The 27,998-nt window shown below is 40.4% G+C and overlaps 1 pseudogene; it reads left to right on the top strand.

Moving 5' to 3' along the window:
* Positions 1-11: 11 nt before the first annotated feature.
* LOC143388514 (peroxisomal bifunctional enzyme-like) lies at positions 12-27,998 on the top strand (annotated as a pseudogene).

The raw sequence follows: 27,998 nt of genomic DNA, 5'->3' as shown, positions 1-27,998 counted from the left end.
TCATTGGAACGATGACGAAGGTTGAGTGGTGGTGGAATGATGTGCCTAGCAGCCCAATTTTGGTAAATATAGCATTCCTCCTGTAGGTACAAAGTTGCCTTTTTTCAGCAGTAAGAAGATCAAGGCCCCTTCGATTCTGCAGAACCACAGCAGCTAAAGAATCAAGCTGGGATTGTATGGTTAATATGGTCTGAGCAAGTTGCTGTAAGTCTTCTAGAGATTGGAATGCTAATTTCTGGTAATGGTACCCCTGGGAGGTAAGTGCAGAATGAGAGAGGAGGGCAAAAAGTAAAAAGGGAAGGATAGTACTCATGTTTCTGCAGTGTTCTCATGGTCCTCAGAGACTGAAGGAAGATTGGGGGTTCTGGCCTTGGAGAAACACAGCTTGAGGGGGCCTGTGGGTCTCAGTGTATAAAAGGGTGAAGAAGACTGTTTTAAATGGGAGTTATGAACCTAATATGGGATGCCTTCAAGGCGGGCCACTGAGGGAGTGGTAAGAATGACCCCTAGAGTTCATTTCATTTTGTGGAGAATTAAGAGGAGGAAGGGGACTTGTGATGGGGGAGTAAAAAGTACCAAATTGAGCTGGGGTTATGGCTCAGTGGTAGAGCACTCGTCTAGCATATGTGAGGCTCTGGGTTCAATCCTCAGCACCACATAAAAATAAATAAATAAAATAAAGGTATTGTGTGCAAATACTTCCAAAAAATAAATATTAAAAAGAAAAAGTATCAGGTCGCCAGGAGCCAGAGTGGGAGAAGGGGAGGAGGCAGAATTAGGCTTTTCCAGAGCAGCATCATGGTATTGCCAAAGAAGGTTCCTAATGTATGCAAGAAGGGGCCAGAAAAGAGGAGGAGCAAGGGGCAGTGGAGAATCAGAGAGTAGTAAGTTGATCAGGGAGATAGGCCGTCCATATAGAAGCTCAAAAGGGGAGATGTTGAGTGGCTTTTTTGGGAGGGCTCACAACCTAAGAAGAGCCAAGGAAGGAGTTTAGTTCAATTTAAATGTAATTCAAGAGATAGTAGACATCGAGGGAGGCTCCCTTTGCCAAAGTGAAGGCTCCAATGAGGGCTTCAAGTTCAGCCTGCTGATATTGGGGAGGGAAGCTGCTTCCAAAACCGAGTTTAGAGAGCCTATACCAAACCCTGCTGAAGAACTCCCTCCCGAAGGAAGGAGGAGCCATCTATGAACCATGCGGATGTTGCCTGGAGCACAGGGCCCTCCTGTATGTGGGAGGGATGTGGAAGAAGCTCCTCCAGAGTTTCAATGCATGAATAAGAGGAGAAGAGGTGGAAGAGTCCTGAGGAGCAGAGAGGAGAGTAGCAGGGTTTAAAGGTGAACACGTGTGAAAGTAAGACTGGGATCTTCCACAGGGAACCCCAGATGAGGCCGGTGTGTGGGTGGAGAAGAAGAGTGCTAGGTGAATGGGAGAAGGTGTGGGGTGATTGTCCTGGGCCCTCAGGCCAGGATCCCAAAGCAGTTCAAATCCCTGAGGGGAGAGCAAAGCTGATGGGAGAATGTGATCAAGGATGGGGGTTTTGGAGACAGATGTGAATGGGCTTGTGGTGTGAGCCAAAAGAAGGACTTGAAACATCCCAGGCAGTAGGGTCCATCTTGGAAGGGGGTAATGGGAAGGCACTGGCAGACGGAATAGGGGATGGTCCTAAGATAAGGGTGAGGATCAGGGGAGCGGCAGATGAGTCTGGATGGAAGCATAAATGAAGGGAGAAGGAAAGTGTAGCCCCCAACTTTATGAGGATGTCCCTTCCCATAAGGGGAACAGGGCACTGTGAAATGACCAAAACGGAGTGAGTAAAAATTAGAGAGCCAAAAGTGCAAACAAGGCTAGGTGTCTGTAAGGGTTGGTAAGGTTTATCCCCTAACCAACAATAGAGGTCATACAACGAGTGGTAGGCCCCCCCAGAACTCCATCAGGACTGAATAGGTAGCCCTGGTATCTTGGAGGTAGGAGACAGGCCTACCTGAAATACACAGAGGTATCCTGGGTTCCCATGGAGTGATGATGGTTGTGGTTGGGTGATCCATACCTGGGCCTCGTCAGTCCTCTGCACTCAGTCCCGATATTTGGAAAGGGGAACCAGAAGGGCCAGATGGCCAGGGGCCCCTATAGGCTCGGGGACAGTCAATGGCCCAGTGTCCCTTCTGATGTCATTAGGACAAGGGCCCAGAGGCTTGTGAGGCTTAGGATATGTACAAGTCCAGTGACCCATCTGACCACATTTAAAACAGGGTCTGGGTGGTTCCAAGGGACCCTTCCGTGAGTCAGTAGAATCAGGAACAGAAGCTAAGGCCGGATGGACAGCTAGAGTGAGCATCTGATATTTCTGCTTCCGGGCCTTCTCATCTCTCCCGTTATAGACCTTAAAGGCCACTTCCAGTGCCTCAGCTTGGGGAATCACAGGCCCCCTCTTGAGGAGCCTTAGTTTGGCCTTAATATAGGGGAAATTCTGGGAGAAAAAGTAGGTCATTAGTAGTGGTCTCCTATCTGGAGTTTCAGGTTTGTTATAAAGCCTTGATGAGGTGGTCTAAAAATGTTGAAGGGTTTTCATTCTTATCCTGGAAGATTTCCTGGAGCCTTTCATAATTGATAGCCTTATGGGCTGCCTTTCTAAGTCCTGCCATGAGGCGAGTAATGAATCAGTTTCTACTAGTTACTCCTCCAGGTGAATTATAATCCCAATTGGAGTCCCAATGAGGGACTGCTTCAGTGCCAATCAGATGGGCAGCAGAGGTCTGATGTATCTCATCAGCGTAATTTCTAGCTTGGTCCCAAACTTGCCTGCACTCTTCGGGTAGGAGAGTGTATGGAGAGTGTTAGACAAGATCATACAGACATTGTGGAAGGCCAAATTAAATGACTGAGTCAGATATTGAAACTCTTTGATATAGAACCTGAATCACTTTTCTATCTGTGAAAGATCTGACAAAAAGAAAGGCACTTGAACCTGGATTACACCATATTCCCCAGCCACCTCACGTAGAGGACACATTACAGGTTGGGCAGTGACAGCCCATGAGCATGTAGCACGAGGAGAGAAGGACAGAGGGGCCAAGGGACAGTTGCTGTGGAGGCTTCATTAGGAAGAGAATTGTGGTATGGTGGGGACTCATCTGCTGGGTTGAAGGAGAAGGAGTCCTGGGTAGGATCTTCTGTCCCTTTGGAAGCAGGTGTAGGGGGTGGTAGAGTGTTTGCCTAGCTAGCATCCCTGAGGTCCTGAGTTCAATCGTCAGTATCACAAAAGAAAAAAAAGTAATTTTTAATGCATATACAATGACATTATTTTCTAATGAATACACAGTTTCTATTATAGTTTTTGTGTCAAAGCATATAGTCATGAGCATCAGAGATGGGCACTTTGAATGGTTAACTCTCTGGTTAACAAGTCCTGGGTATCTCCAGTATTGTTCCAGGGGCTGAAACACTTGCACTCTGGTTGGTAGATAGGCCCCTCTGAGCTTCTGACTGTCTCTTTGCTTCCCTTAACCTTGGGACCTCCCAGGGTTACACTAACTAAAGGGGATCTCCATTCTTTGTTACTTTCTACTGGTCTTTTAACTATGTAATTTTACTTGCAGTTTTTCCTCTTTGGGCATCTCTTTAAAATAACATGTGGGATTTAATCATTTTTAGTTTATAGTTTATACTTTTATACTAATATCGAAACTGGGGGACAAAAGGCAGTCAATGTAGATGATAAATAATTGGGTCTGATCAGGAAGACAGGGGCTGGTTGGAAAGGAAAGAAATCAAATGCTGACATCTCCAAAGCCCTTCCCCACCTCCTCCAACCTGATGCTAAGGTAACCTGCCCCAGGAATTGTTCCTCCCCGCAGGGAGTTAGAACTGTTACTTAAAGCCTCTTAGGCTGGTTCCTTCCTTCCTTACCCCTAAGCAGCCTCATTCAGCCCTGGAATCCACCTTTTGGCCACTGCTCACCTATGCAGGATGGAGAGAGGAGAGAGGTCAGATAAGGGGAGAAGGAGAGCAGGAGAAAAGGAAATCTAAAATGTATAAAAGAGACAGGACACCCCCACTTCTTTGGATATCCATCTCTGGAGCCCCTTCTCTGTGGAGAAGTCTATCTCTGTTCTATCCTTTAAGTAAAAGTTGCTTTTTATGCTTCTCTCAGCATTTCTGGAGTGTTCAATCTTCACACCTGGGGAAATGGAACTGGCCCTGATTGATTTTCATCACCACATTATCACTATCATATCTGAAGGATTTGGAAACAACCACCCCCAGGGAGAGAAGAAGAACAATGGGCTCTGAACTTTCACAGTTTCCCATTCTACAGCTGTTTCCCTGACTGCCCGGGGACACACTCTGCTACGAGTAAGTCTCACTAAACCCCATAAAACTCACACCCTTATTGTGACCAGTTGCCATTTTCTCTTTTGAAAATGTGCCACTGTGCTGCTTAATAAACCATTGCTGATCTATTGAGGTCTGTCTCTGTTTCTTTTACTTTCTCTTTCATGTGCTTTCAATATGTATCCCAATATTAAATATTATTTATTCTGCTTGACTTGGCCTTATTTTTTTGTTCATTTTGTTTCACTGTTTGACATTTTTGCAGCGCTGGGGCCTCATGCATCTTAGGGAAGCGCCACATTCCCTGCTCCATCCCTGCCTTTTATTTGAAGAGTTCAATAGCATTTACATTTAGTGTATTTACTGGTAGGAAAAACTGTTAAGTCGGCAGGCTCTTCCCTTCCCCCTCCCCTTTAACTATGCCTGTGGATGGGGACTTTCCACCTGGCTGAAGAAACCTGAAATGGCCAATCAGAAGCTGACATGGCAAGGGACCCCAACCTGCAGAAACAGTTGCCCTGTCAACTCAATCATCCCGCGTAGGCACAATCCCCCTAAATTGGGCTCGGCCAACCTGCTGTCTGTAGCTGCAAGTTAGATGGCCTAGGCCCTCCTACCTCTAGTTTCCTTTATAGCCTTGTGCTTGCCTTTCCTGCCCGAGACTTCCCCAGCCTTCGTCCTTTCACGGACCCTGAATCTCCTCCAGGAGCACCTCACAATAAGCCTTTGTTTGGTGCCTCATTCTTGTTCCATGGTTTCTGATCTCACGCGCCCCTTTCTGCTTTACTCTAACTTCTGCCACTTTGCTACTAGTTTTCTGTTTTTGTTCCTCAGTTCCTCCATTAGGGCTTGCACTTGTGTTAAATTGATACTTTCTAGTGTGCCCTCTGAATTCTCGTTTCTTTTTCTTCATATTTTTGAGCTATTTTCTTAGGGGTGATAGTCTTGATGATTGCATTTTATATCTTCATTTATGACAATCTAGCTCAGATTAATATCAACTTAATAGTGTACAAAACATTTTCTTCCCTGTAGCTGTTACCTGCCCCTTTATGCAGTTACTGTCACAAATTCTGTATTTCTTTTATGTATTTATTTAGTTGTAGTTGGTCATAATACCTTTATTTTATTTATTTATATGTGGTGCTGAGGATCAAATCCGGGGCCTTACATGTGCTAGGCAAGCGCTCTACTGCTGAGCCACAACCCCAGCCCACAAATTCTGTGTTTCTATATTATGTGACCATGAATATGATCTATCCTTATTGTTTTTTCAATCGGTCTTTTAAATGAGAAAAGAAAAAGAGGAATTGCAAACAAAAACATATGCAGGTATTATCTTTCATGTTTATCTGTATAACTATCCTTTACCACTATTCTTCATTTCTTCATTTCAGTTTAAAGGATTTCTTCTGAATTTGAAGCAACAAATTCAGTTTTTGTTTACCTGAAATGTGTAAATTTGACCTTTATATTCAAAAAATAGTTTTACGAGCCAGAATCCTTGGTTGATATTTTTTTTCATTTAGCACTTTGAATATATATATATAATTCCTATCTCTGGTCTTCATGGATTCTGGTAAGAAATCATGTTATTCTTTTTGTAAATAGTCTTTAAAAGGATCATTTTATAAGGCTGAATAGTTTTATAACATAGAGATACATGGATTGAGCATTCCTAACTTGAAATCCAAAACACTTCACATTTTTAATTTTTAAGGGCTGACATGATGATATAAGTGGAAAATTTCACACCTGACCACATATATAACAGGTGAAAGTCAAAAGGCAAGCATACTCAAAATATTGTATGGAATTATCTTCATGCTGTGTGTACAAGACGTGTACAAAGTATAAATGAATTTGTGTTTAGACTTGGAATTCATCCCCAATATATCTCATGATATACATTTAAGCATTCCCAAATCCTAAATCTGAAATACTTTTGACACAAATCATTCCAGATAAAGGGTATTCAACATGTATCAATTTTTAAAGTTTTTCCTTACAGTGTTTTAATTGTTTGTAAAAACTTACGAAGACACATGTAAATCCTACGTGTACCTTTTCTGTGTCCCTTTTCAGCATGACCTTCAGCAGAATGAGTGGACATACAGGTCAGTAGCCATAAGCCAGCAGGTAGAGGTGAGCAGTGGAGAAAGGATGGTGAAATGACATTAGGAGAGCCTCCTATGAGAGTGGCACCAAATAGCCAAGGTATTTGGGAGCTATTGACATGACAATCTAGTTACCTTGAAGTCTGCATTTAGGTGCCTCCTATTCCTCCTTGTGACTGGAAATGACTGGCAGAATTGTGGCTACTTTTAAATGGCAGGGAAGGCACTTAAGATCTCAAGTTCACCCTTGTCTGGACTGAGGTTGCTGTTGTGTGGCCTTTTTAATTTTTTTTCCCTTTGGTATTAGCTTTATTGAGATATAATTTACATACCATACAATTCACTCATGGAACACATGTGGTTCCATGGTGTAGGAGTATATTCATAGGGTTGCACAACCATTACCACAGTCAATGTCAGAAAATTCTCTCCTCACAAAAAAAGAAACTTTATATCCAGCAGCAGTGACCCTTTATCCCCTTTAGATTTTCCAAATATTAGATTTGTGAGTATATAAAGGGACTTTCAGTTGAGGTAAAGTTGAAAGAAAGAACATGTGCGATTTGCTCCATACCAGTATAATTATGAGATCTTGGGTCTTTCATCTTAACTTTCTTTTGCTTAGATTTATCATAATGTACATATGGTGATGTGTGGAGATTAGGTAGGTTAATACAGTGTGCTTAGAACTCACCTGGATATGGTAAGAACTCCATAATTCTTAGCTATAAATATCATTCCCATATCTATTTTTTTCTGAGTACAACTAGATGATAAAAAGAACAAGTTATTAAAATTTTCAAAATTTAGTTATTTTGCATAAAAATTTGTTAACCTGTCATGAGTTTATCATTTTTATTATAAAATGATTCACACATAAAAGTTTTAAAGTTCTGTTTTAATTTCTAATGTAGTAAATATTGGTGGATGTAACCTACTAAATAATAGCTCTTGAGACTCCTTCATAATTTTTAAGAATAAAAAGACTAAAATGTTTGAGAATTGTTAAAAGATATCTGTATGTTTCAACAGAAAAACTACAATACAAAACTGCCTATGGACCAAATTGAGAATATGATTCTATATACAGTAAAAAATGGCTTTGTACTTTTAAATGAGGTGGGTATCATGACTCCTTAGAATATGACAGGAGATGTAGAAGAACTAAAAGTATTAGATTTATTCAAAAAAATCAAGTGACAAATTATTTTAATTTACAATGTTATGATAAATACATGTTAAAGAGGGTGAACTATCTTAAGCGTCTGATTTAGAATTCTTAAGACGAGGCTCACCATCCAAAATACTAGAGAAATTCAACGCACTTGAGACACTTGATTGTGCAAAAGACAAAACAGGAAGCAAAGAAGCATGAAACACTCAAAGTCCTAATGATGTGAAATGAGTCTTAAATCCTAAGATTTACAGAACTCAGCACACAGGGGACTATCAAGGAATGCTGTGACCCTGTTTTCATTGTTACACATGAAAGGCAAGAGCAGTTGAGGAAAATCAGGAAGAAAACTGGCTTCTTTGACAAAAAGAAAAGAATCAGGTTTGGTCTCTCCCCAAAGCACAGTTTCAAGAAATGCCACTAAATTCAACATGATGAAGAAAATAAGTAAAAACAGTAGGGAGGTGGCAGATTTTTGATTTACATAGAAAAGGTCATCACAGTGAATTAGCAGAAAGCTACCATTAGAGCCATACGCCTGTCTTTTTTAGTAGAAAGGATAATTTAGAGGAAATATAGAACAACATCTAGAAAGGATTCCAGGAAGTTTTTGTTTGTTTGTTGTTTTTGTTTTGTTTTGTTTTGTTTTTTTAAGTTTGGAAAAGGAATAATGAAGAAAACTCAGGGGCAATGAGATTCTCCAGCTTGAAGAAGACTGTTTTCTGCTCAGTTGCCTTGGGATCTCCTGACATTGCCCTACATGGGACTCTTCTTAGAGCTTGTTGGACAGGGGTTGTCCCCTACACTGAGGGCTGCCCAGGAAAACAAAAGTTTAAAGCACAACCTGAGGATTTGGTTTGCACGGGCAGAGCCATATCTTATGTCCTTAGTTCTTTAAAACAGAATAAATGTGCTTGGGGTGTGACTGACACTGCAAGAACAGCAACAGTACTCTCTTCTGTGACATCCAAGCCAGAAGAAACCATTACAAACAAACAGCTTTTCATTCCATTTGTGGTTGGCTCAGGTTCCCCTCTGTGTTGCCCCAGAGATCCTTTTAGTACCCAGGTTTCTGTCTTCCATTTGTGTCCCCTTGGGGCCCTTACTATGAGGCTACTTGTCTCATCTGTCACCCATGTGACTTAACACATGGAACCCTTGACTCCTGCCACCACTCACCTACTGCACACCACCTCCTCACTGCAGAAGAGGATCTGGAAGCCTGTTTTCTTTTAAATACATTCATTTATTTATTTTTATGTGGTTCTTAGGATCGAACCTAGTGCCTCATACATGGTAGGCAAGCACTCAATCACTAAGCCACAACCCCCGCCTGGAAGCCTGTTTTCAAAGGCACTTCCAGAAAAGTACCTGGATACTATCATATCTATTATTATTATCCAATAATGGTCGTCTCTTCCATTTCTACAGAGATGGATCTAGAAGTTATAGAGTGCTTCCACAGATATTTAGAAAGTATTAAGAAAATGTATTTTCTTCACCAGATACTCAGAATTACTGAGGTAAATATAATTATTCCCATTAATCGGTGAGGAAATTGTGGTCCTTTTACAGATCCTGGTCACAGAAACAAAAAAATAGAGAGCTGCAGCCTGAATCCAAGTTCTCTGCAGAGGCCTTTCTATTCCAGCCATCAGAAGTCCTTATTTATTTTACTTAATAATGAAAATATATATCCTGGGAAGATAGCCTTCCCTGCTATCGAGAGCAAGGCTCTCACTTTAATCTCATGTTGTTCTTTGTTTTATTTTGTTTTGTTTTAGGAAGACATGTTGGCAGGTGAAGCACTCAAGCTGGGCCTTCTGGATGAGATTGTGAGCTCCAGCCCAGTAGAAGCAGCCATCAAGTTTGTCTGGAGAATTTTAGGTAAGAAGATAATTTCACAGATTGGAAACAAGCTATTGTTCATTTTAATGGAAAAAAATTAAAAATATCTTACGGGACATTCATGTGATAGTATACAACAGGACTTAAAAATGAATGTACCAATATGTTATAAAACCCATGATATATTTATTGTATTATTTAGTGAAAAAAAATCACTTGTGGTCATTTGCCACTGTTTTCATAAAAAAAAAGGGTGTTGGGATAGAATGTATTATGGGGAGAGTGGATACGTGTAACTTCTGGTCATTGAACTATAGGTGCTTTTTTATTTTGAGACAGCATCTTGCTAAATTGCCCAGGCCAACCTCAAACTTGTGATACTACCACCTCGGTCTCTGGAATCTCTGGATTCACAGTCATGGACCACCACGATTTTTTTTTTCTTTTTCTTTCTTTCTTCTTTTTTTTTTTTTTTTGGTCATGAGTGTTTTCTAAGTGTGAAATAGAATTAAAGTGGAAACAAATGAAAGAGAGAATGCGCGCGCACACAAACACACACACACACACACACACACACACACTGCAATCCATAGAAGCCAGACTCTAACTCCCCACAGTAAGCTGTGGGCCTCTGGAGCTCCTGTCTCTGGAGCTTCTGCTGCATTCCTCAGAGGGCTTAGAGCTCCTTTTGTGGCATGGCTGAAGTTTGCTTGCTCATTTGCTTGATTTTTAACGGTTCCTTTTTAGTCTGTGGAGGTTGTGAGCTCTAAATGAGCAAGGACCAGGGAGGAAAAAAATCCCAGAATAAATAATTGGGAGGAGTGTTGGGCCACAGGCAGGATGGAGTGTGTGCTGGTCTCCCGCTTGGTGGCAGCAAAAGCTCAGTGTTATTCCAAGGTTTTCCTGGGGAACCTTCATTGTTTTGCTGACCCAGGCCAATACTCTCTTGAAGTCTTCTTGTGAGTATGGCTCCAGCCAGTTACTGTTCCAATGCAATGATAAGGCTTGCTCTGGGGAGGGCAGGGACTGTGGGAAGAGAATACTGGTAGCTCTTAAAGAGTTGGCCAGTCCTCACCTAAGTGAAAGTGACTCCCTGCTGTCCTCTGCCTCCAGGCTGTCTTCACCGGGTCTGCCCCACAGAGCTTCCTGAGGGGGCTGCTTGTTTTGTTAGAAGTCATTTGGTTGACTCAGAGCAAAGGCTGTGTACAATTGGGGGTCCTTATATTATTCTTTGCACTGGGGCTCAAGGTATACCCAGGTCGACATTCACTCCTGGGGTTTTGTTGTTGTTGTTGTAGAAACCTCAATTTCAGTAGCAAGTTCTTTTCTTCAGTTGATGTTCTTAGTTTCTGAGTTGAGAGTCAAGGTACTTTAAGAAATAGATGAGGATCATGGACTAGTGCACCTACACAATGATTGGGTTTTAGTTTTTATGCATTTGAGTTTTAAATTGATTTTTATTAATAAAAAATACATTTATACAGCGTAAAATGATGTTCAATCTCAGAAACTGCATATTTTGTCCACGTGGTGGCATCCAAATATCAAGGTATCATCTGCTTTAAAACTTGGAAATTCATATAACAGTCTTGACTTTTGACAATTTAAAATTATAATCATGAAGAGTATATAGAGATATGTAAAATTTCTTGTGATACAAAAATGTTTAAAATATAAATTTTCACAGCTAGGCATGTAGCTCAGTGGTAGAGCCTAACGCCCCTCGAGAAAAAAGCTATCTTTATCTATATGCATATATACATTTATATGTATTTTATAATTTTAGCTACATAGCCCATGTATGAATGCACCCAGGAATTGCAAAAAAACAGATGGCTTTCTCCAAAATCTTCTTAAACAGTTTTGCTTGTGTTTTTTTCAATTTCTAGCATACAATGTGTTAATTTCCCCCAAACATTTCTACATCATTTTTGCTTTTTTAATACTTTTTCAGCTGTATGTGTTTGTTTATTTTGTAGATCTTAATTGGCTTTTCTTGTGATTCTAGAATCAAGCTATTTTCTCGATCAAATACATCTCAGAATGCCCCAGCAGCTTCACTGAGGTGTAATTTCCACACAATAAATTCATCTAAATCAAGCGTAGAGTGGTGAGTGTTGGTGACAGTTCATAATCGTGTGCCCCAGTGCCACACCAAGGTGCAGCACTGTCACCCCAAGAAAGTATCCTCAAGACACTTTCTGGCAGGTCCCCTTGTCTTTCCCTTGGCCACAGGCAACCATAGACCTGCATCTTGTCATTGTGGGGTTTTTTTATGTTTTGTAGAATTTCATGTAGATGAAATCCTGCATATAGAATATTCTATTTGCAGGTGGCCTCTGTCACTTAGTGTAATGTTTTCAATATTCATCCTGTATCACATGTGTTAATATTTGGTTACTTTTATGGCTAAAATATATTTCATAATATGGGAAACCCGAATTGCTTTATCTGTTTATCCATTGATGGATGTTAGGTAGTTTTCACTCTGGACCTTCACCATTCTTCGTAGACCTATATTATTGTTTCCCTTTGGTAAATAACTGAGAATTGTATTGCTGGTGTAAGGTAAGTGTATACTTAACTCTGAAATGCTTTTTAAACCTGATTAATGAAAAACATTCGTGATTTAAAAGTTACTGTTTTTTGTAAAGCAAACAAAAAAAAAAAGAAAAGAAAAATATGGAAATATGGGGTGTGATTAAGTTTAAATAAGTTCTTATTACATTGCTTATAACATATCCTACCATGATTAGAGCAAAAGTATTTACATTTTTGACTTACTATTTTCTATTCTTGGTAATTTACTGTGGATGAATAATCATGGAAGTACATAGATTTGAGCCATTGTCTTGATCATTGAATCTTTATCATTGTAAAGTATTAGAAACAACTCACATAACTAATTTTAGGGCATTAGTTACCTAAAAGTTATTTTCCTTTCTTTTTATACTCCCCTGATTTCCTCTTTTTTTTTTTCCTTTGTTTTTAAATGTAGCTATTAGTGTATGGTCATTTGGTAAAACAATCTTAATGAAACAATTCCATTCAGTTATTAAAAATTTCCATTTTTTTTAGGAAAATTGAAAAACCTGAGAAAACACTTATTTATAGTCTTAGGAAGAAAACACCCATATAGAAAATTCCATAAATGTCTGTCTGTATGCCTGCCTCCAAAAAGGAATCACAGTGAGAAGATATAACACATTTCTTACAGATGTTGTGTTGGAGTGATAGATAATGAATAGCCTTGATTTTTTAAAATTAATATTTTCCTAATATCTGAGTCATTAAATTGAACAAATGGAAAAAGGGAGGCCTGGCCAGTGTGCAGGGGGTGCTATCTCATAGGGAAATGGGTTCAGGATCATTGTCAGGAGACTTGGATTCTATTCTTAGCCTTTATCACGTGGACCACAACAAATCTTTTGGGGTCTTTGGACAAAAGGAAAGTGCTCCACAATTTAGTTGGTTTCAGGCCTCTTTCCAGGCCCTACGGTGGTCAGGCTCCCAGGGTTTGGTCTTGTTACAACCTGAGCCTTCACTCTCTTTGTTTTAAGGCTAGTGACTAGAATCTTATGGAAAACTCTAGGGCCTTTTACTATTATTTTTGAATGAGTAGCCATATTTGAAATCCTATGATATCATGGTGCTACATTGTATAGATAAATGCTAGAGATATAAGGTAGAGAAATAGGACTGATCGACAAAGGACCAACTCAGAGAATCCAATCTATACTTGCCACTTATTGTCTCACAAAATGCCTAGGTATTTTTTTTTCTTTCATTTTCATCTGAGGCTTTATGATTTACCTTTCTTTTTATGCTCCCCTGATTTCCTCTTTTTTTAAAAAAATAATTTATTTAGTTGTAGATGAACACATAGTATCTGTTTGTATTTTTATGTGGTGCTGAGGATTGAACCCAGCACCTCACACATACAAGGCAAGCACTTTACCACTAAGCTACAGCCTCAGCCCCTTTTCCTTTGTTTTTAAATGTGACTATTAGGGGTCATTTGGCAAAACAAAATTGCCACTCTGGTAAATTTGGTATGTTTCCACAAAATATTAATGTTAATTAATTACTATTAAATACATATGATTCATTATAAATAAAAATATACATGTGTGCAAATCTATATTTCTATGAAACTAGCGCAATTGTCTTGGCGTGGAACAATCATTCTCTAACTTAATTATTGTCAGAATCTCTTGGATGGCTTAAAACCCAGACTGCAGGGCTCCACCCATGGATTTGCATCTCTCTGGAATGCCAAGGTGACATTAATGTTGTGTTCTGGAGATCACACTTTGAGAACCACTGAGGCAGGGAACACAAGTGTAGGAATGGAGATGACTTTTCCTGGTTTTGACTTTTTCCACGTGGCATGCAAGCACTACCTATAGTCTTAAATATTGGTCAGTCATGAAAAGCGTGGTTTAACAGCCATATGACTTTTGTGGCATGTGAAAGATATCTCAGTTTAAATTATATATGTACATATTTTGAATTCCCTTTTTCCATTTGTAAACTTATTCCATTAATTCACCCTATTCCCACACTGAAATGTTGAGCTAAAAAAAAAGGAAAAGATTAAGAAGAATTATTTATTACCTTTTGCATCCTATAGGAAAATCTATAGGAAAGGGAATTCCCAATGGTCATGGTTCTGGTGCTTTTGAAGCCATTCATGGTGGGACAGGAGTGTAGGAGGTTAAATAACTGTAGGTTTCTCTAAAAACCTAATGCAGAATCTTGGAGAGTTGACTATGGAAGCTAATTAGCTTCGTACATCTTAATAGTCTTGTTATATGAAGCCTCCCAGACTGCTGTGCCACATTAGATTTAATGAATGCAGAATTACTTGGCCAAATCAGATTGCATTGGCTCACCTGGGAAGGGGAAGGCCTTATAAAATGTCCTGTCTTTGCACTTCTATGTATCTGGCAGCCTGCTTGTTCCTGAGCTAAGAACTGAGCTTTATGTGCAGGCTTCTGGTCTAAGCTGAAAGTGAGTGCCGTTCTTCAAAGACCCAGAGCCTGTCCTTCCCCAGTAGGGATGGGCCCAGGAAATGGGCAACTGGGAGCCTCAACTTGGGAAGCTGAGCTCTGTGTCTCTATAACAAACACTAGTCCTATAGCTGTGCTGGGCTGGGTTAATCGTTTTTAACAACTCTAATTCTGCCCAAAGACTTTGGTCTATTTGTTCATTTGGATTTCGTGTCTTTTAAGAACTCTCAATGAAGCTTGGTTGCAGCTGAGTGGTAGGGTGTTTGCATAGCATGTGTGAGGCCCTGGGTTCTATCCATAGCTCCACAAGAAATAGAAAGTAAACTGATAAAGTGGGGTTTTTTTAATATTTATTTTTTTAGTTATAGTTGGATGCAATATCTTTATTTTATTTTATTTATTTTTATGTAGTGCTGAGGATTGAACATGCTAGGTGAGTGCTCTACTGCTGAGCTACTACCCCAGCCCTGATGAAGTGTTTTAATCACTTGCTCTACCCTCACCCCTGGCAAATGATTATGTTCTTTGTACATTGTATTTCACCTGCAAGTTCAATTTAAAAAAAATAGTAGTTTCCTTGGTCTTTCTCTTTGCTTTTGCTCTGTGCACTCTCTGAGAACATTTATATGATTTATATGACCCTGTCTCATTAGAAGGCTCAGTGCATGTCCACATGGAGCCTCCCCTTGAGGTGTTACACATGCCCATGTGGGTGACCCCCCTGAAGTCTGTGACCGTACAGCTGTTCTGTCCTTTGCAGAACCCCAAGGATGCACACAGCCTGCTGCTTATCAGGGTTAGAAAGGAGACAGCCCTTTGTGTCTGAGGAAAGGGTTTCACTGAATTGCATGTGAGTCTCAGTAGTCTAGGCAAGGAGAATCTTTTCCTATCAGGTTAGCACAAGGGATCAGGGAAAATTATCACCTTAATTTCTTCCTTCAAAAGTGTGATTCACTTATGTTTATCAAAACTTGAATATACTTCAACCTTAGAGTATTTTATAGAGTGAAGACAAAATTAAGGCCAGGTGCAGGGGCGTCACCTATAATCCCATCTACTGGAAGGCTAAAGCAGGAGGAAGGCAAATATGAGGCCAGCCTCAGCAAATTAAGGAGACTCTATCTCAAAATAAACAATAAAAAAGGACTGGGATGGGCTGGGGTTATAGCTCAGTGGTTGAGCACTTGCTTCACAGGTGTGAGGCACTGGGTTCAATTCTCTGCACCGCATATAAATAAATAAAATAAAGGTCCATCTTTTTTTAATTAAAAAAAATTTTTTTAAAAAGAAAGGACTGGGATGTAACTCAGTGGTAGAGCACCCTAGGCTCAATCCCCAGCAAAATAAAGAGAAAAAAAAAGAATTTAGAAAAAGTTAATGTGAATGAACTATGGAGAGAATTCAGTTATTAGTACACTTGAATCACTATGTCGTTCCTATTGTCCCCATTCTCCTGCACAGCTAATGTAGGCTTGCTGACATTTACCTTTTATTAGCTAAGTTCCAGTGTGTGACAGTGTATTTTCTTGATTACAATTGTGTCATAACATTATTTAAAGACTTACTAAAATCTAAAATTGATGTTAATGAACGTAGTCAGTGGAGAACAAAGTTAAAGAACACCAAGTGGATAAAGAAGAAGCATTCCAACCAACAGTGGTCTGAGTTCACCAAGTGTACAATAACTCAACAACGGTCCCTGTAGACGTAAAGGGGAAGTTCTGCCTATGATCTGTGCTAAACAACCAACAGTGGAAGAAAATAGCATCCTTCAACTACAGCCACAGAAGGAGAGAGACAGGAGATGAGGCAGGGAAAAGCTGGCTGACTGCGTCCTGACCAAACCTGTCGCATGGATGTGCTTCATTTGGCTCTAGGCTGGCCTGGACAGGTGCCTGGGAGAGCTCCCAGGATGCCCACGCACAGCCTGAGAGGTTCTGAGGATCCCAGGATAACAGGATTATGTGGGTCAGAAATAATTGCTTCATTCCATTAAGCAGGCTTTTCTTTTCTGGTTGGTTTGCTCATTTTCCTCCTTTTATTCTTTCCAGTTTCTGGCCTCAAACAAACTTGCCAGACCCTGCAGCTGTCCTGATATAGTGGCTGACACCCCAAGGTCCAAGTGGCTCTTGGACCCCCAGGAGGGATAGCTCAAAACAACTGTGAAAAATTGTTTTAAAAATTGTCCTGCTCAGCTGGGAATGGTGGTACACACCTGTAATCCCAGCTGCTCAGGAGTCTGAGGCAGGAGGATCGTGAGTTCAAAGCCAGCCTCAGCAAAAGCGAGGCGCTGAGCAACTCAGTGAGACCCTGTCTCTAAATAAAATACAAAATAGGGCTGGGGATGTGGCTCAGTGGTGGAGTGCCCCTGAGTTCAGTCTTCAGTACCAAAAAAAAAAAAAAAAAAATCCAGGCCCCACCCTTAAGGATTCTTAACTGAGTCTTGGTGGGCCCCAGGCCATCTGAATGTCTTAAACTCTTGAAAGGAATCAGGAGTGACTGTGCTTTGAGAAGCAGCCTCAGGCATGGTGGGAGCAGCTGCAGTGTGGCAGGACAGAGCTCCAGCTCTGGGACATCCAGACCCATCTGCCCTGTTCCATGGTGCAGGTTACGCCAGCAATAGGTTCAGGTCACAATGCAGAGAGCTGAGCCTCTTTCCTCATCCACTTGCCCTCTACATACATGTCCTCCCCTTCCTGCTCTCCCCACTGTCCTCTCTTGCCTCCCTTCTAGGCCACCAGTGAATGGAGCCAGCAGTGGACTCTAGGCCATTCATTCTTTTCTGCTGAGCTTGCCTCCCCCTCAACACTGAGGACTGGGCTAACTCACTGGACAGTTGAGCAAGTAATCTGTGGGTCTCTTGGGTACAGTTCACTTGTCTCCAAAGCAGCAGGGTCAGCAGGGCCCTCATGCTAATAACCACTGTCTTTGCTCCTCTTCTGAATGCTGCTCTTACCATGTGGGACATCATTCATTGAAAAGCACTCTTCTCAACACTGCAAGTATTCATGTGTTAGGAAATAGTCTTGCCTCGAAGCTTACAGCAAGGGATGAGATTACATAATGCCCATGTGCCCATGATGACATCCAGACGATGCTCCATCCCCTGGGACTCATGGTCACACATGGTGCCAGAGTCATAGGTCTTTCTGTAATGGGAGGTTTTCTATGTATGAAGCTAAGACATACATTTTTCATATAATGATTTATTCTTGAGACAGCAGCACTTTTAGAAAATAGTTTTTGTAATAGCTGAAGTTTTGATAACCATAATATATTAAACATTTATTAGTTTATGCAAACTTTTGAATCAGCTATTGGATTATTTAATAAAATATAGAATCATAGTGTTCTGGATAGATGTTTCTATTTAGTAAATGTGGACAGTGTTTATATTTTATACTATTAAATATGTGTATCCAGGAGCATGAGGTCCTTCTTTATTAAAGTTATTAAAGTGTAATCTTTTTTAAAAATTTTTTTTAGATGTTGATGGACCTTTATTTTATTCATTTATTTATATGTGGTGCTGAGAATTGAACCCAGTGCCTCACACATACCGGGCCCCAGCCTTAAGGTGTGTGTCTTATGTTCTTCTATAAAATGTTATAGTTTTCTTCTGAAAGGTCTTACACTGCTCTTGATTTTTCATTTCTAGATATAATTTTAGAACTTCTGTGAGGCATAATTTGCTATCTATAGTTCTGCAAACATCTCCTTATATCAATTTTAAAACTTGCTCACTTCCCAAAAAGTTCTTTCATGCCCATTATAGCTAAATTCCATCCTAAAATCTAGGCAACCTCCTTCCGTTTCTACAGATTTGCCTTTTCTGCACATTTCATATCAGTGGCACCATCCGATATATAATCTCTTGCATATGGCTTCTTTCAGTGAGCATGATGTTCCGGAGGCTCACGTGTGTTGTAGTGTTTATCAGTAGTTTGCTCCTTTTTTAATGCTGAATACTATTCTGGTGTGGCTATACTACACCATTTTTTTTTTTAATCCATTCAACAGTTGATGAATATCTGAATCAGCTTTTCATCACTGTGACAAAAATAGCCAACAAGAACCATTTAGAGGAGGAAGGGTTTATTACAGCTCTGGTATCAGAGGTTTAGTCCATGGTGGGCCAGCTACATTGCTGTGAGTCTAGATGAAGCAGAACATCAGGTTCTGAGGACACGATGAAGCAAAGCTGCTCATATGACATCTGGGAAGCAGACAGAGCCTGAGGCACAAGAGACAAAGTACAACCCCCACAGTCACACCGCCAGGACTACTTCCCACCTGCCCACAGTGACCACCAGTACAGCAGTTCTTTCAAATTAATAATTCATCAAGTGGATTAACTCACTGATTAGTTACAGTTCTCATAACCTAATCATTTTATCTCTAAATATTTCTGCATTGTCTCAAACATGAGCTTTCAGGGAACACCTTATTTCCAAACCGTGACAGTGGACATTTGGGTTGTTTCTGACTTCTACTGTGAATAATGTTGCTATGAGTATTTGTACACACATTTTATGGAGACAGATGCTTCCATTTCCCTGGGTGGCAGATTTCTAGGAGTAAAAATCCTGAGTTGCACAATAATTTTAAGAAACTATCACAGTTTTCCAATGTGATATACTGTTTTACAACTTCACAAGCAATGTATGAGGTTTCAAGTTTCTTTACATGCTTATAAACCCTGGGTATTGATGTCATTTTATGATCACCATTCTAGTTGCTCTGTAGGTGCATAACAATTTACCCTCAAACTTAATGACTTAACATAAAACAATTGTAAAATAATTTCTGTGGGTCAGGAATCAGGTCTGATTAGCCAGGCCCTCTGACTATAGATTTTTTCCTTCTTTGTGATGCTAGGGATTGAACATAGGGCCTCATGCTTGCTAGGCAAGTGCCCTAACACTGATATACATCTCTTCCTGGTTGTAGGACTTTGTACAATACTATAATCCAGATTTGGATTCTAGCCCTTGGCTGTAGCTGTCCTCATCCCAGGGATAACTGGGGAAGGATCTTCCTAGCTTGGTTGGATTCCATTCATTTTGTGCTTTTGGACCAAGCGCCTCAGTTCTTCCCTCACTATTGTCTGAGGTCACCCTCAGTTCTTTGCCACATGACTTCTCCACAGGGCCGCTCACATCCTGTCACTGTGAGCAAGTGAGTGAGCAAGAGATGGGCAAGACTACAGCCAGAGCTTGTTGGTAACCCAGCCTCAGAAATGACGTCCTATTATTTGAGGCTGTCTGCATTCATTGTAGTTTTAACGTGCATTTCCCTTATGACTGCTGATGTTGAACTTATTTTTTTTCATTCTAAAAAAATTTTTTTTAAATTTTGTCTAATTAGTTATGCATGACAGTAGAATGCATTTTGACACATTGTACACAAATGGAGTACAATGTCTCATTCCTCTGGCTATACATGGTGCAGAGATACACCTGTCAGGTAATTATGACATGTAAGAGGGTAATAATGTCTGTCTCATTCTACCATTCTTCCCACCCACACAACCCCTCCCTTACCCTCACTACCCTCTGCCCAATCCAAGTTTCCTCTGTTCTTCCCTACTCCCCCGCTGTTATGGATCAGCATCCATTTATCAGAGAAAACCTTCAGCCTTTGGTGTTTGGGGTTTGGCTTATTTTGCATAGCCTGATATTCTCCAGCTCCACCCATTTACCTGCAAATGTCATAATTTCTTTCTTTAAGGCTGAGTAATATTCCATTGTGTATGTATACCAAAGTTTCTTTATCCTTTTGTCTGTTGAAGGGAACCTAGGTTGGTTCCATAGTTTAGCTATTATGAGTTGAGCTGCTATAAACATTGATGTGTCTGTGTCACTGTAGGATGGTGATTTTACGTCCTGTGGGTGTAAACTGAGGAGTGGGATAGCTGGGTCAAATGGTGGTTCCATTCCAAGTTTTCTGATGAATCTCCATTCTGCTTTCCTGAGTGGTTGCACCAATTTGCAGTGCCACCAGCACTGTATGAGTGTACCTCTTCCACATCCTCACCAATACTTATTATTGCTTATAGTCTTGATAATTGCCATTCTGACTGGAATGAGATGAAATCTTAGAGAAGTTTTGATTTGCATTTCTCTAACTGCTAGAGATGTTGAACATTTTTTCATATATTTGTTGATCAATTGTACTTCTTCTTCAGTGAAGTGTCTGTTCAGTTGATTGGGTTATTTTTTTTTTCATGTTAAGTTTTTTGGGTTCTTTTTATATCCTGGAGATTAATGCTCTATCTGAGGTGCATGTGGTTAAGATTTTTTTTTCCCATTCTGTGGGCTCTCCATGTTATTGATTGTCTCCTTTGTTGAGAAGAAGCTTTTTAGTTTGAATTCATCCCATTTACTGATTCTTGAGTTTACTTTTTGCACTTTGGGAGTCTTGTTAAGGAATTCAGTGCCTTAGATAATATAGTGGAGATTTGGGCCTACTTTTTCTTCTATTAGGCTCAGGGTCTCTGTTCTAGTGCCAGAGTTTTGATGCACTTTGAGTTGATTTTTGTGCAGGGTGAGAGGGGTTTAATTTCATTTTGCTACAAATGGATTTCCAGATTTACTAGCACCATTTGTTGAAGAGGCTATCCTTTCTCCAGTGTAGGTTTTTGGTGCCTTTGTCTAGTATGAGATAACTGTATTTACGTGGGTTTGTCTCTGTGTCTTCTATTCTAAAGACTATGCCGTTTATCTTGACATGTACCATTGGTCTACATGTCTATTTTGCTGTCAATACCATGCCATTTTTGTTACTATTGCTCTGTGGTATAGTTTAAGGTCTGATATTGTGGTGCCTCCTGCTTCTCTCTTCTTGCTAAGGATTGCTTTGGCTATTCTGGGTCTCTTATTTTTCCAAATGAATTTCATGATTGCTTTCTCTAGTTCTATGAAAAATGTCATTGGATTTTTTTTAAAAAAAACAAATACAACTTTTTTATATCCCTTTATTTTACTTATTCATTTTTATGTGGTGCTAAGGATTGAACCCCGTGCCTTGCACATGCTAGGCAAGCTCTACCACTGAGCTACAACCGCAGCCCCATCATTGAGATTTTAATAGGAATTGCATTAAATCTGTATAATGCTTTTGATAGTATGGCCATTTTGACAATATTAATTCTATCCAAAAGAATGGGAGATCTTTTAATTTTTTAAGGTCTTCTTCAATTTCTGTCTTTAGTGTTCCGCAGTTTTTATTGCAGAGGTCTTTCACCTCTTTTGTTAGGTTGATTCCCAAGTACATTTTTTTTTTGAGGCTACTGTGAATGGGTCAGTTTTCCTAATTTCTCTTGAAGTGAATTCATCACTGATATATAGAAATTCATTTGATTTATGAGTATTGATTTTATATCCTGCTACTTTGCCGAATTCATTTATTAGTTCCAGAAGTTTTCTGGTGAAAATTTTTTTTTTGGATCTTCTAAATATAGAATCATGTTGTTAGCAAATAGGGATACTTGGAGTTCTTCTTTTCCTATTTGTATCTCTTTAATTTCTTTCTTTTAATTGCTCTGGCTAGAGTTTCAAGGACTATGTTGAATAGAAGTGGTGAAAGAGGGCATCCCTGTCTTGTTCCAGTCTTTAGAGAGAATGCTTTCAATTTTTTCTGCATTTAGAATGATGTTGGATTTAGGTTTAGCATATATAGCTTTTACAATGTGGAGGTATGGTTCTACTATCCCTAATTTTTCTAGTGTTTTGAACATGAAGGGGTGCTATATTTTCTCAAATGCTTTTTCTGCATCTATTGAGATGATTATATGATTCTTGTCTTTTACTCTATTGATGTGATAAATTACGTTTACTAATTTCCTATGTTGAACCAACCTTGCCTCCCTGGGATGAAACCCACTTGATCATGGCGCACTGTCTTTTTAGTATGTTTTTGTATGTGATTTTCTAAAATTTTATTGAGAATTGTTGCATCCATGTTCATCAGGGATATTGGTCCGAAGTCTTCTTTCCTTGATGTGGACAAAGAGGGAACAGAAGTAGTGTGGGATGTGATGTTTATGAGGGAGAAAGAGAGAAGATAGAGGTAAAAATTTATAGTAAGAGCAAAGGAGGAATTAATAGAGGTTGGCTGTTATCATGAGAGGAGTGAGAAAGAGAATACAGGGAGACAGATAAGTGAGGGAAAAAATATATACAGATTAAAAAAAAAAAAAACAAACTATAAAGTTCCCAGTCTTCAGCTTTCCACAGGCATGCCCACGAGACCCAGCTGCAATCTGATGGACCTGGGCTTCAGATTCCCTGGCTCTGCCTTCCTGCAGTCCCAAGACCTCAATGCCATTCCAACTTGCAGAAAGACCACCAGGGATGCACTCACTTAAAGGAGAGACCCTGCAAAGAGGCAGTAAGATGGTGACCACTAGCGCACCCAGCAGAAAGACCTCAGGTGCCACCAGGCCTGCAGGTACCCTGACAATAGATCTCCAGGCCCTGGCCAGTATCCCCAACTAAGATGGCTGGGCTATGATATGGTGGTGGCAGATCTGTAGGCCTCTTGGCCCTGGACTCCCAGGCCCTGGTAGGTGTCCCAAGATGGTGGTGGCCACATGTAACCAAACCTGCAGGTACCCTGACAATGGACTTCCAGGCAGCAGTGAGCAGCGGGCCATCTGTGGTCATTAGGAGCGTGATCTGCTGGTGAATGGCAGGTGATTGAGGTGGGCGAACAGGACAAAGAGTGGGGATCGGCAGGTAGCAACGGCTGCCTCACAGAGAAACAGTATTTCTTCTGCTTGAATCTCAAGTCCCAGAGTGACAAGGTATTTTTTTGATACCTTCATTTTATTTATTTATTTTTATGTAATGCTGAAGATTGAACACAGTACCTCGTCTGTGCTAGGCAAGCACTCTAGCCCTGAGCTACAACCCCAGCCCAATGTTGAGCTTCTATCACATGTTTATTAACCACTTGCATATCATACCTTTGTGGATATGTCTGTGCTCAAGTTTTTGCCCCTTTAAGAAATTGATTTGTATGCCTTGTTGGTTTGTGTTCTTAACGTTCTTTGCATATTCTGATTAGAAGTTCCTTATAAGATATTTGATGTGCAAGTTGTATTGGTTTTCTACTGCTCTAATAACCAATCTAGCACTTCAAATGCAGAGCCATGTTATCTTACAGTTCCATAGGTAGAAGTCTGGTAGAGGTCTCACTGGACTAAAATCCAGCTATTGGCTGCTACACTCAGTTCTGGAGGCTTTGAGGAGGATTGTTTTCCTGATCCTTTGGGTTGTTGGTGGAATTCAGTACCTTGCATCAAGGGGCCAAGTTCCTGAGGTTCTTGCTGTGTGTAAACTGGTGGGTTCCTGGCTTCCAGAAGCCACTACATCCTTGGTCCTTGGTCTCTTCTCTCATATGAAAGCTACAGCATTGCCAGCAGGTCTGGACCCTCTCATGGCACATCTCTGACTCTCCTTGGTTGTTGAATTTCTCCCATCAGAGTTGTGATTAGATTTGCCCACCCAGATAACAGAGGGTAATTTCCCCTTCTCAATGCCTTTAACCTTAATTCCACCTAGAAACTCCATTTTCCAGGTAAGTTTACCTGTTTACAGTTTCTAGGGATTGGGACATGGACATTTGGTGAATGGCACTATGTTCTCTACCACACTAATATTTTCTCCCACACTGTGGCTTTTCATGTCATTTTCTTAATGGTATCCTTTGAAGTAGGAAAGTCTTTAATTTTATTTTGTTCAATTTATTGATTATATTTATTTTATAAAATAAATTGTGATTTTGGAGTTATATTTAAGAATTTAGTACTTAACCCAACATCACAAAGATACTATTCTGTTTCTTGCAGAAATTGTTTAGTCATTCAATGGATTTATGACCTACTTTTAGTTATATGAATGGTGCTAGGTATGATATGAGTTTAATTAATTAATCTTATTTACATATGGATAATCAGTTATACCAATCATTTGTTCAAAAGACTCTCCTGCATTGAACTTTCTTTCTATATTGAAAATTAATTAGCCATAATTGGATTTATTGATGAGCTGTCAATTCTCTTCCATTGATGTGTATGCCTACCCTTCCATTAATATCACACTGTATTCTTTTTATAGGTTTTTTTAAAAATAACTTTATTTTGTTTATTTTGTATGTGGTGCGGAGGATCCAACCAAGTGCTTCACAAGGTCTAGGCAAGGGCTCTACCCCTGAGCCACAACCACGTCCCCTCTTTTATAGGTGTTTTAAAATTTAGTTATACTTAGTAATGGAGTTAAGATTATTTTAAAAATCAGATATTAACTCAAAACTGTTTTGCTTAGATTCATTGACAGATTAATATAGAATCTATGAAAAAATTGTCCTGGCCATAAGATAAAATTAAAATGTAACTTTTATGCATAAACATACTTAAATAATTTATAATTGCTACAAATCTCTTAAATTCTATTTTATATGACTAAGTTACAACATGAAATAGATTTTGATTTTTAGTTGTAGATGGACACAATACCTTTATTTTATTTGTTTTTATTTTTATGTGGTGCCAGGGATCAAACCCAGTGTCTCATGCATGCTAAGCAAGCACTCTACCACTGAGCCACAACCCTGGCCCATGAAAGAGATTTTTGTGTTAATATTCTAAATATCTTGAAGATAGTATTTACTTTGGCACTCTAAATTGAAACTGGTTATCATTGTTGTTTTTATGTAATCCTAATCCCTTCATATAATAACATTTCCAAAGTTCCAATCTCATTTATTTCTTTGGATCAACCTCTATAATCCTGCATATTCTTGAACAAGCCAGTTCTGAACTTGCCCAACATGGACACCATTTTCAGGGAAGCATTAATGGAGATATGGAAACAGCACCCTGGGTGCCTGGCTCAGGAGACTCTTGTCTGTGCTGTCCAGGCCTTTGTGAAGTATCCCTATGAAGTGGGCATCAAGGAGGAAGAGAAACTGTTTCAGTACCTTCGGGGATCAGGGCAGACTAGAGCCCTGCAATATGCTTTCTTTGCTGAAAATAATACGAATAAGTGGTCCACTCCCTCTGGGGCCTTGTGGAAACCAGCATCAGCATGACCCCTCTCCTCAGTTGGTGTCTTGGTAAGCATGTGGGGCCATTCATGGGCTTCTCCAAATGCGTGCATGTCAAGAGCTAACATTTACTTCAGGACACCATGTATCAGCTTCTATGCTCAACCTGTTTCTTCTGTTAGCTCCAGTAATTCTCACTCAATTCATGAACTCCTTTCATTTTATGTGTGACACCTAGAGATGCTAACTTTTTCAATGCTTGTTGGGGACCGCAAATCAAGTCAAGATGGCAGTTTGCCAGGAGGAGTGGTTTGTGAGGCAACGCTGAGGAGCCATTTAGATGGTGGGGATTCCTTACTGGCTGACTGCTGTATCTAGATGATGCTAATTGAGTCAAGCTGTGTGTAATCAGTTAGGTATATATACCCCTGCTGCTCCGCAATAAAGCAGTTCCCACTTCAACCTTCAAGTTGCTTGTCACCTCCCAGTTATTTTGCCCAGCCCATCTGCGGCAAATGCTGACCTACAGATGTGACCTTGGCTGTCTGCCTCCATACTGTGGGCACTTTTCATTCCTCCTCTAACCCTTCCCTGTATGAATCTCTCACTCCTGGGTTTCTGAAGTGATTGTAATTTGTAGCAAATTTCAAGCATGGCCTTTCAATTTTTGTGGTTTAAGTATTTGGAATCAATTCTCTTGTCTTTCTGGTCCCTGGATGCAGTCATACCTCCTAGCTCAAAACCACCATCACTTGTGGTATAGTCATCCACTGCTCCGTTGTGCCCACTAGAATGCTCTGACATCCATTTGGGTCCTTGAATCAGTCTTTTTAAATGCCACATTGCCATAGAAATTGTGGTCCAATGAGTTAGTTTCTAATTCCCCTGAATCATTCATTTTCTCCTTCACTCTCTCTGCAGGCTTGGGAACCATGGGCTGAGGCATTGCCATTTCTTTTGCAAGGGTCAAGATCCCTGTGATTGCTGTAGAATCATACCAAAAAGTAGCTCAAATCTCAGAGAAGGTAACTTCCATCTTGGAAAAGGAAGCATCCAAAATGCAGCAGAATGGCCAGCCTTGGTCAGGACCAAAACTCAGCTTCAGTTCATCTATAAAGGAGCTTGATAGTGTAGACTTAGTTGTTGAAGCAGTATTTGAGGATATGAAGCTGAAGAAACGAGTCTTTGCTGAACTGTCAGCTGTGTGCAAGCCAGAAGCATTTTTGTGCACCAATACTTCAGCCCTGGATGTGGATGAGATGGCTTCTGCCACCAATCGACTACACTTGGTTATTGGCACACACTTCTTCTCAGCAGCTCATGTAATGAAATTGTTAGAGGTTATTCCTAGCCAACACTCTTCTCCCACCACTATTGCCACTGTTATGAACTTAGCCAAAAAGATTAAGAAAATTGGTGTAATAGTAGGCAACTGCCGTGGCTTTGTTGGTAATCGAATGCTGGTCCCTTATTATAACCAGACATATTTCTTGTTAGAAGAAGGTAGCAAGCCAGAGGAGGTAGATCAGGAGGAGTTTGGTTTTAAAATGGAACCCTTTCAAAGGTCTGACCTTGCTGGGTTGGATGTGGGTGGAAAGTTTGCCAGGAACAAGGTCTTACTGGACCCGCATTGCCTCCTGGTACTCCTGTCCGAAAGCAGGGTACTAGAAGATACTGCCCGATTCCTGATATGCTCTGTGAATCAGGACGCTATGGGCAGAAGACAGGGCAGGGGTGTATCAATATGACAAGCCATTGGGAAGTGCCACAGTCCAGCTGCAGCAAAATAACCGGGGGGTGATGAGCAACTTGTGTACATTGATACAGCAGGAGTGGGAGCCGTTTATTGTAGGACAGGAGGGGTATATATACATTCCACACAGCTTATCTTAATTAACATAAACTAGATACAGCAGTCAACCAATAAGGAATCTCCACACTTAATGGCTCGTTGGCGTTACTTCACAAACCACTCCCTCTGCAAAATGCCAGGCGCCATCTTGACTTGTTTACAGACTCTAACAGGGAAGGATTCACAAACCTGATCCCTGGCTTTCCAAATTTCTGTCACAGTACAGAGAAACCCATCATATTGAACCCCGTGTCATTAGCCAGGATGAGATCCTTGAGCGCTGCTTGTATGCACTCATCAATGAAGGGTTCCGTATCTTGGGAGAAGGGATGGCTGCTGTCCCAGAGCACATTGATGCCATCTACTTGAATGGGTATGGCTGGCCAAGGCACAGGGGTGGGCCCATGTTCTATGCTTCCACAGTTGGGTTGCCCACAGTTCTGGAGAAGTTGCGGAAGTACTACAGGCAGAATCCTGATATTCCCCACCTGGAGCCCAGCGACTACCTAAAAAAGCTGGCTTCCCAGGGAAACCCTCCTCTGAAAGAATGGCAAAGCTTAGCAGGGCCCCCCAGCAGTAAATTGTGATTCAGCCTTCCAGGCTGTGCCTCCCA

This window comes from Callospermophilus lateralis, chromosome 10, assembly GCF_048772815.1.
Source record: "Callospermophilus lateralis isolate mCalLat2 chromosome 10, mCalLat2.hap1, whole genome shotgun sequence".
NCBI lineage: Eukaryota > Metazoa > Chordata > Mammalia > Rodentia > Sciuridae > Callospermophilus > Callospermophilus lateralis.
This window is presented reverse-complemented; position numbering and strand designations above follow the sequence as displayed.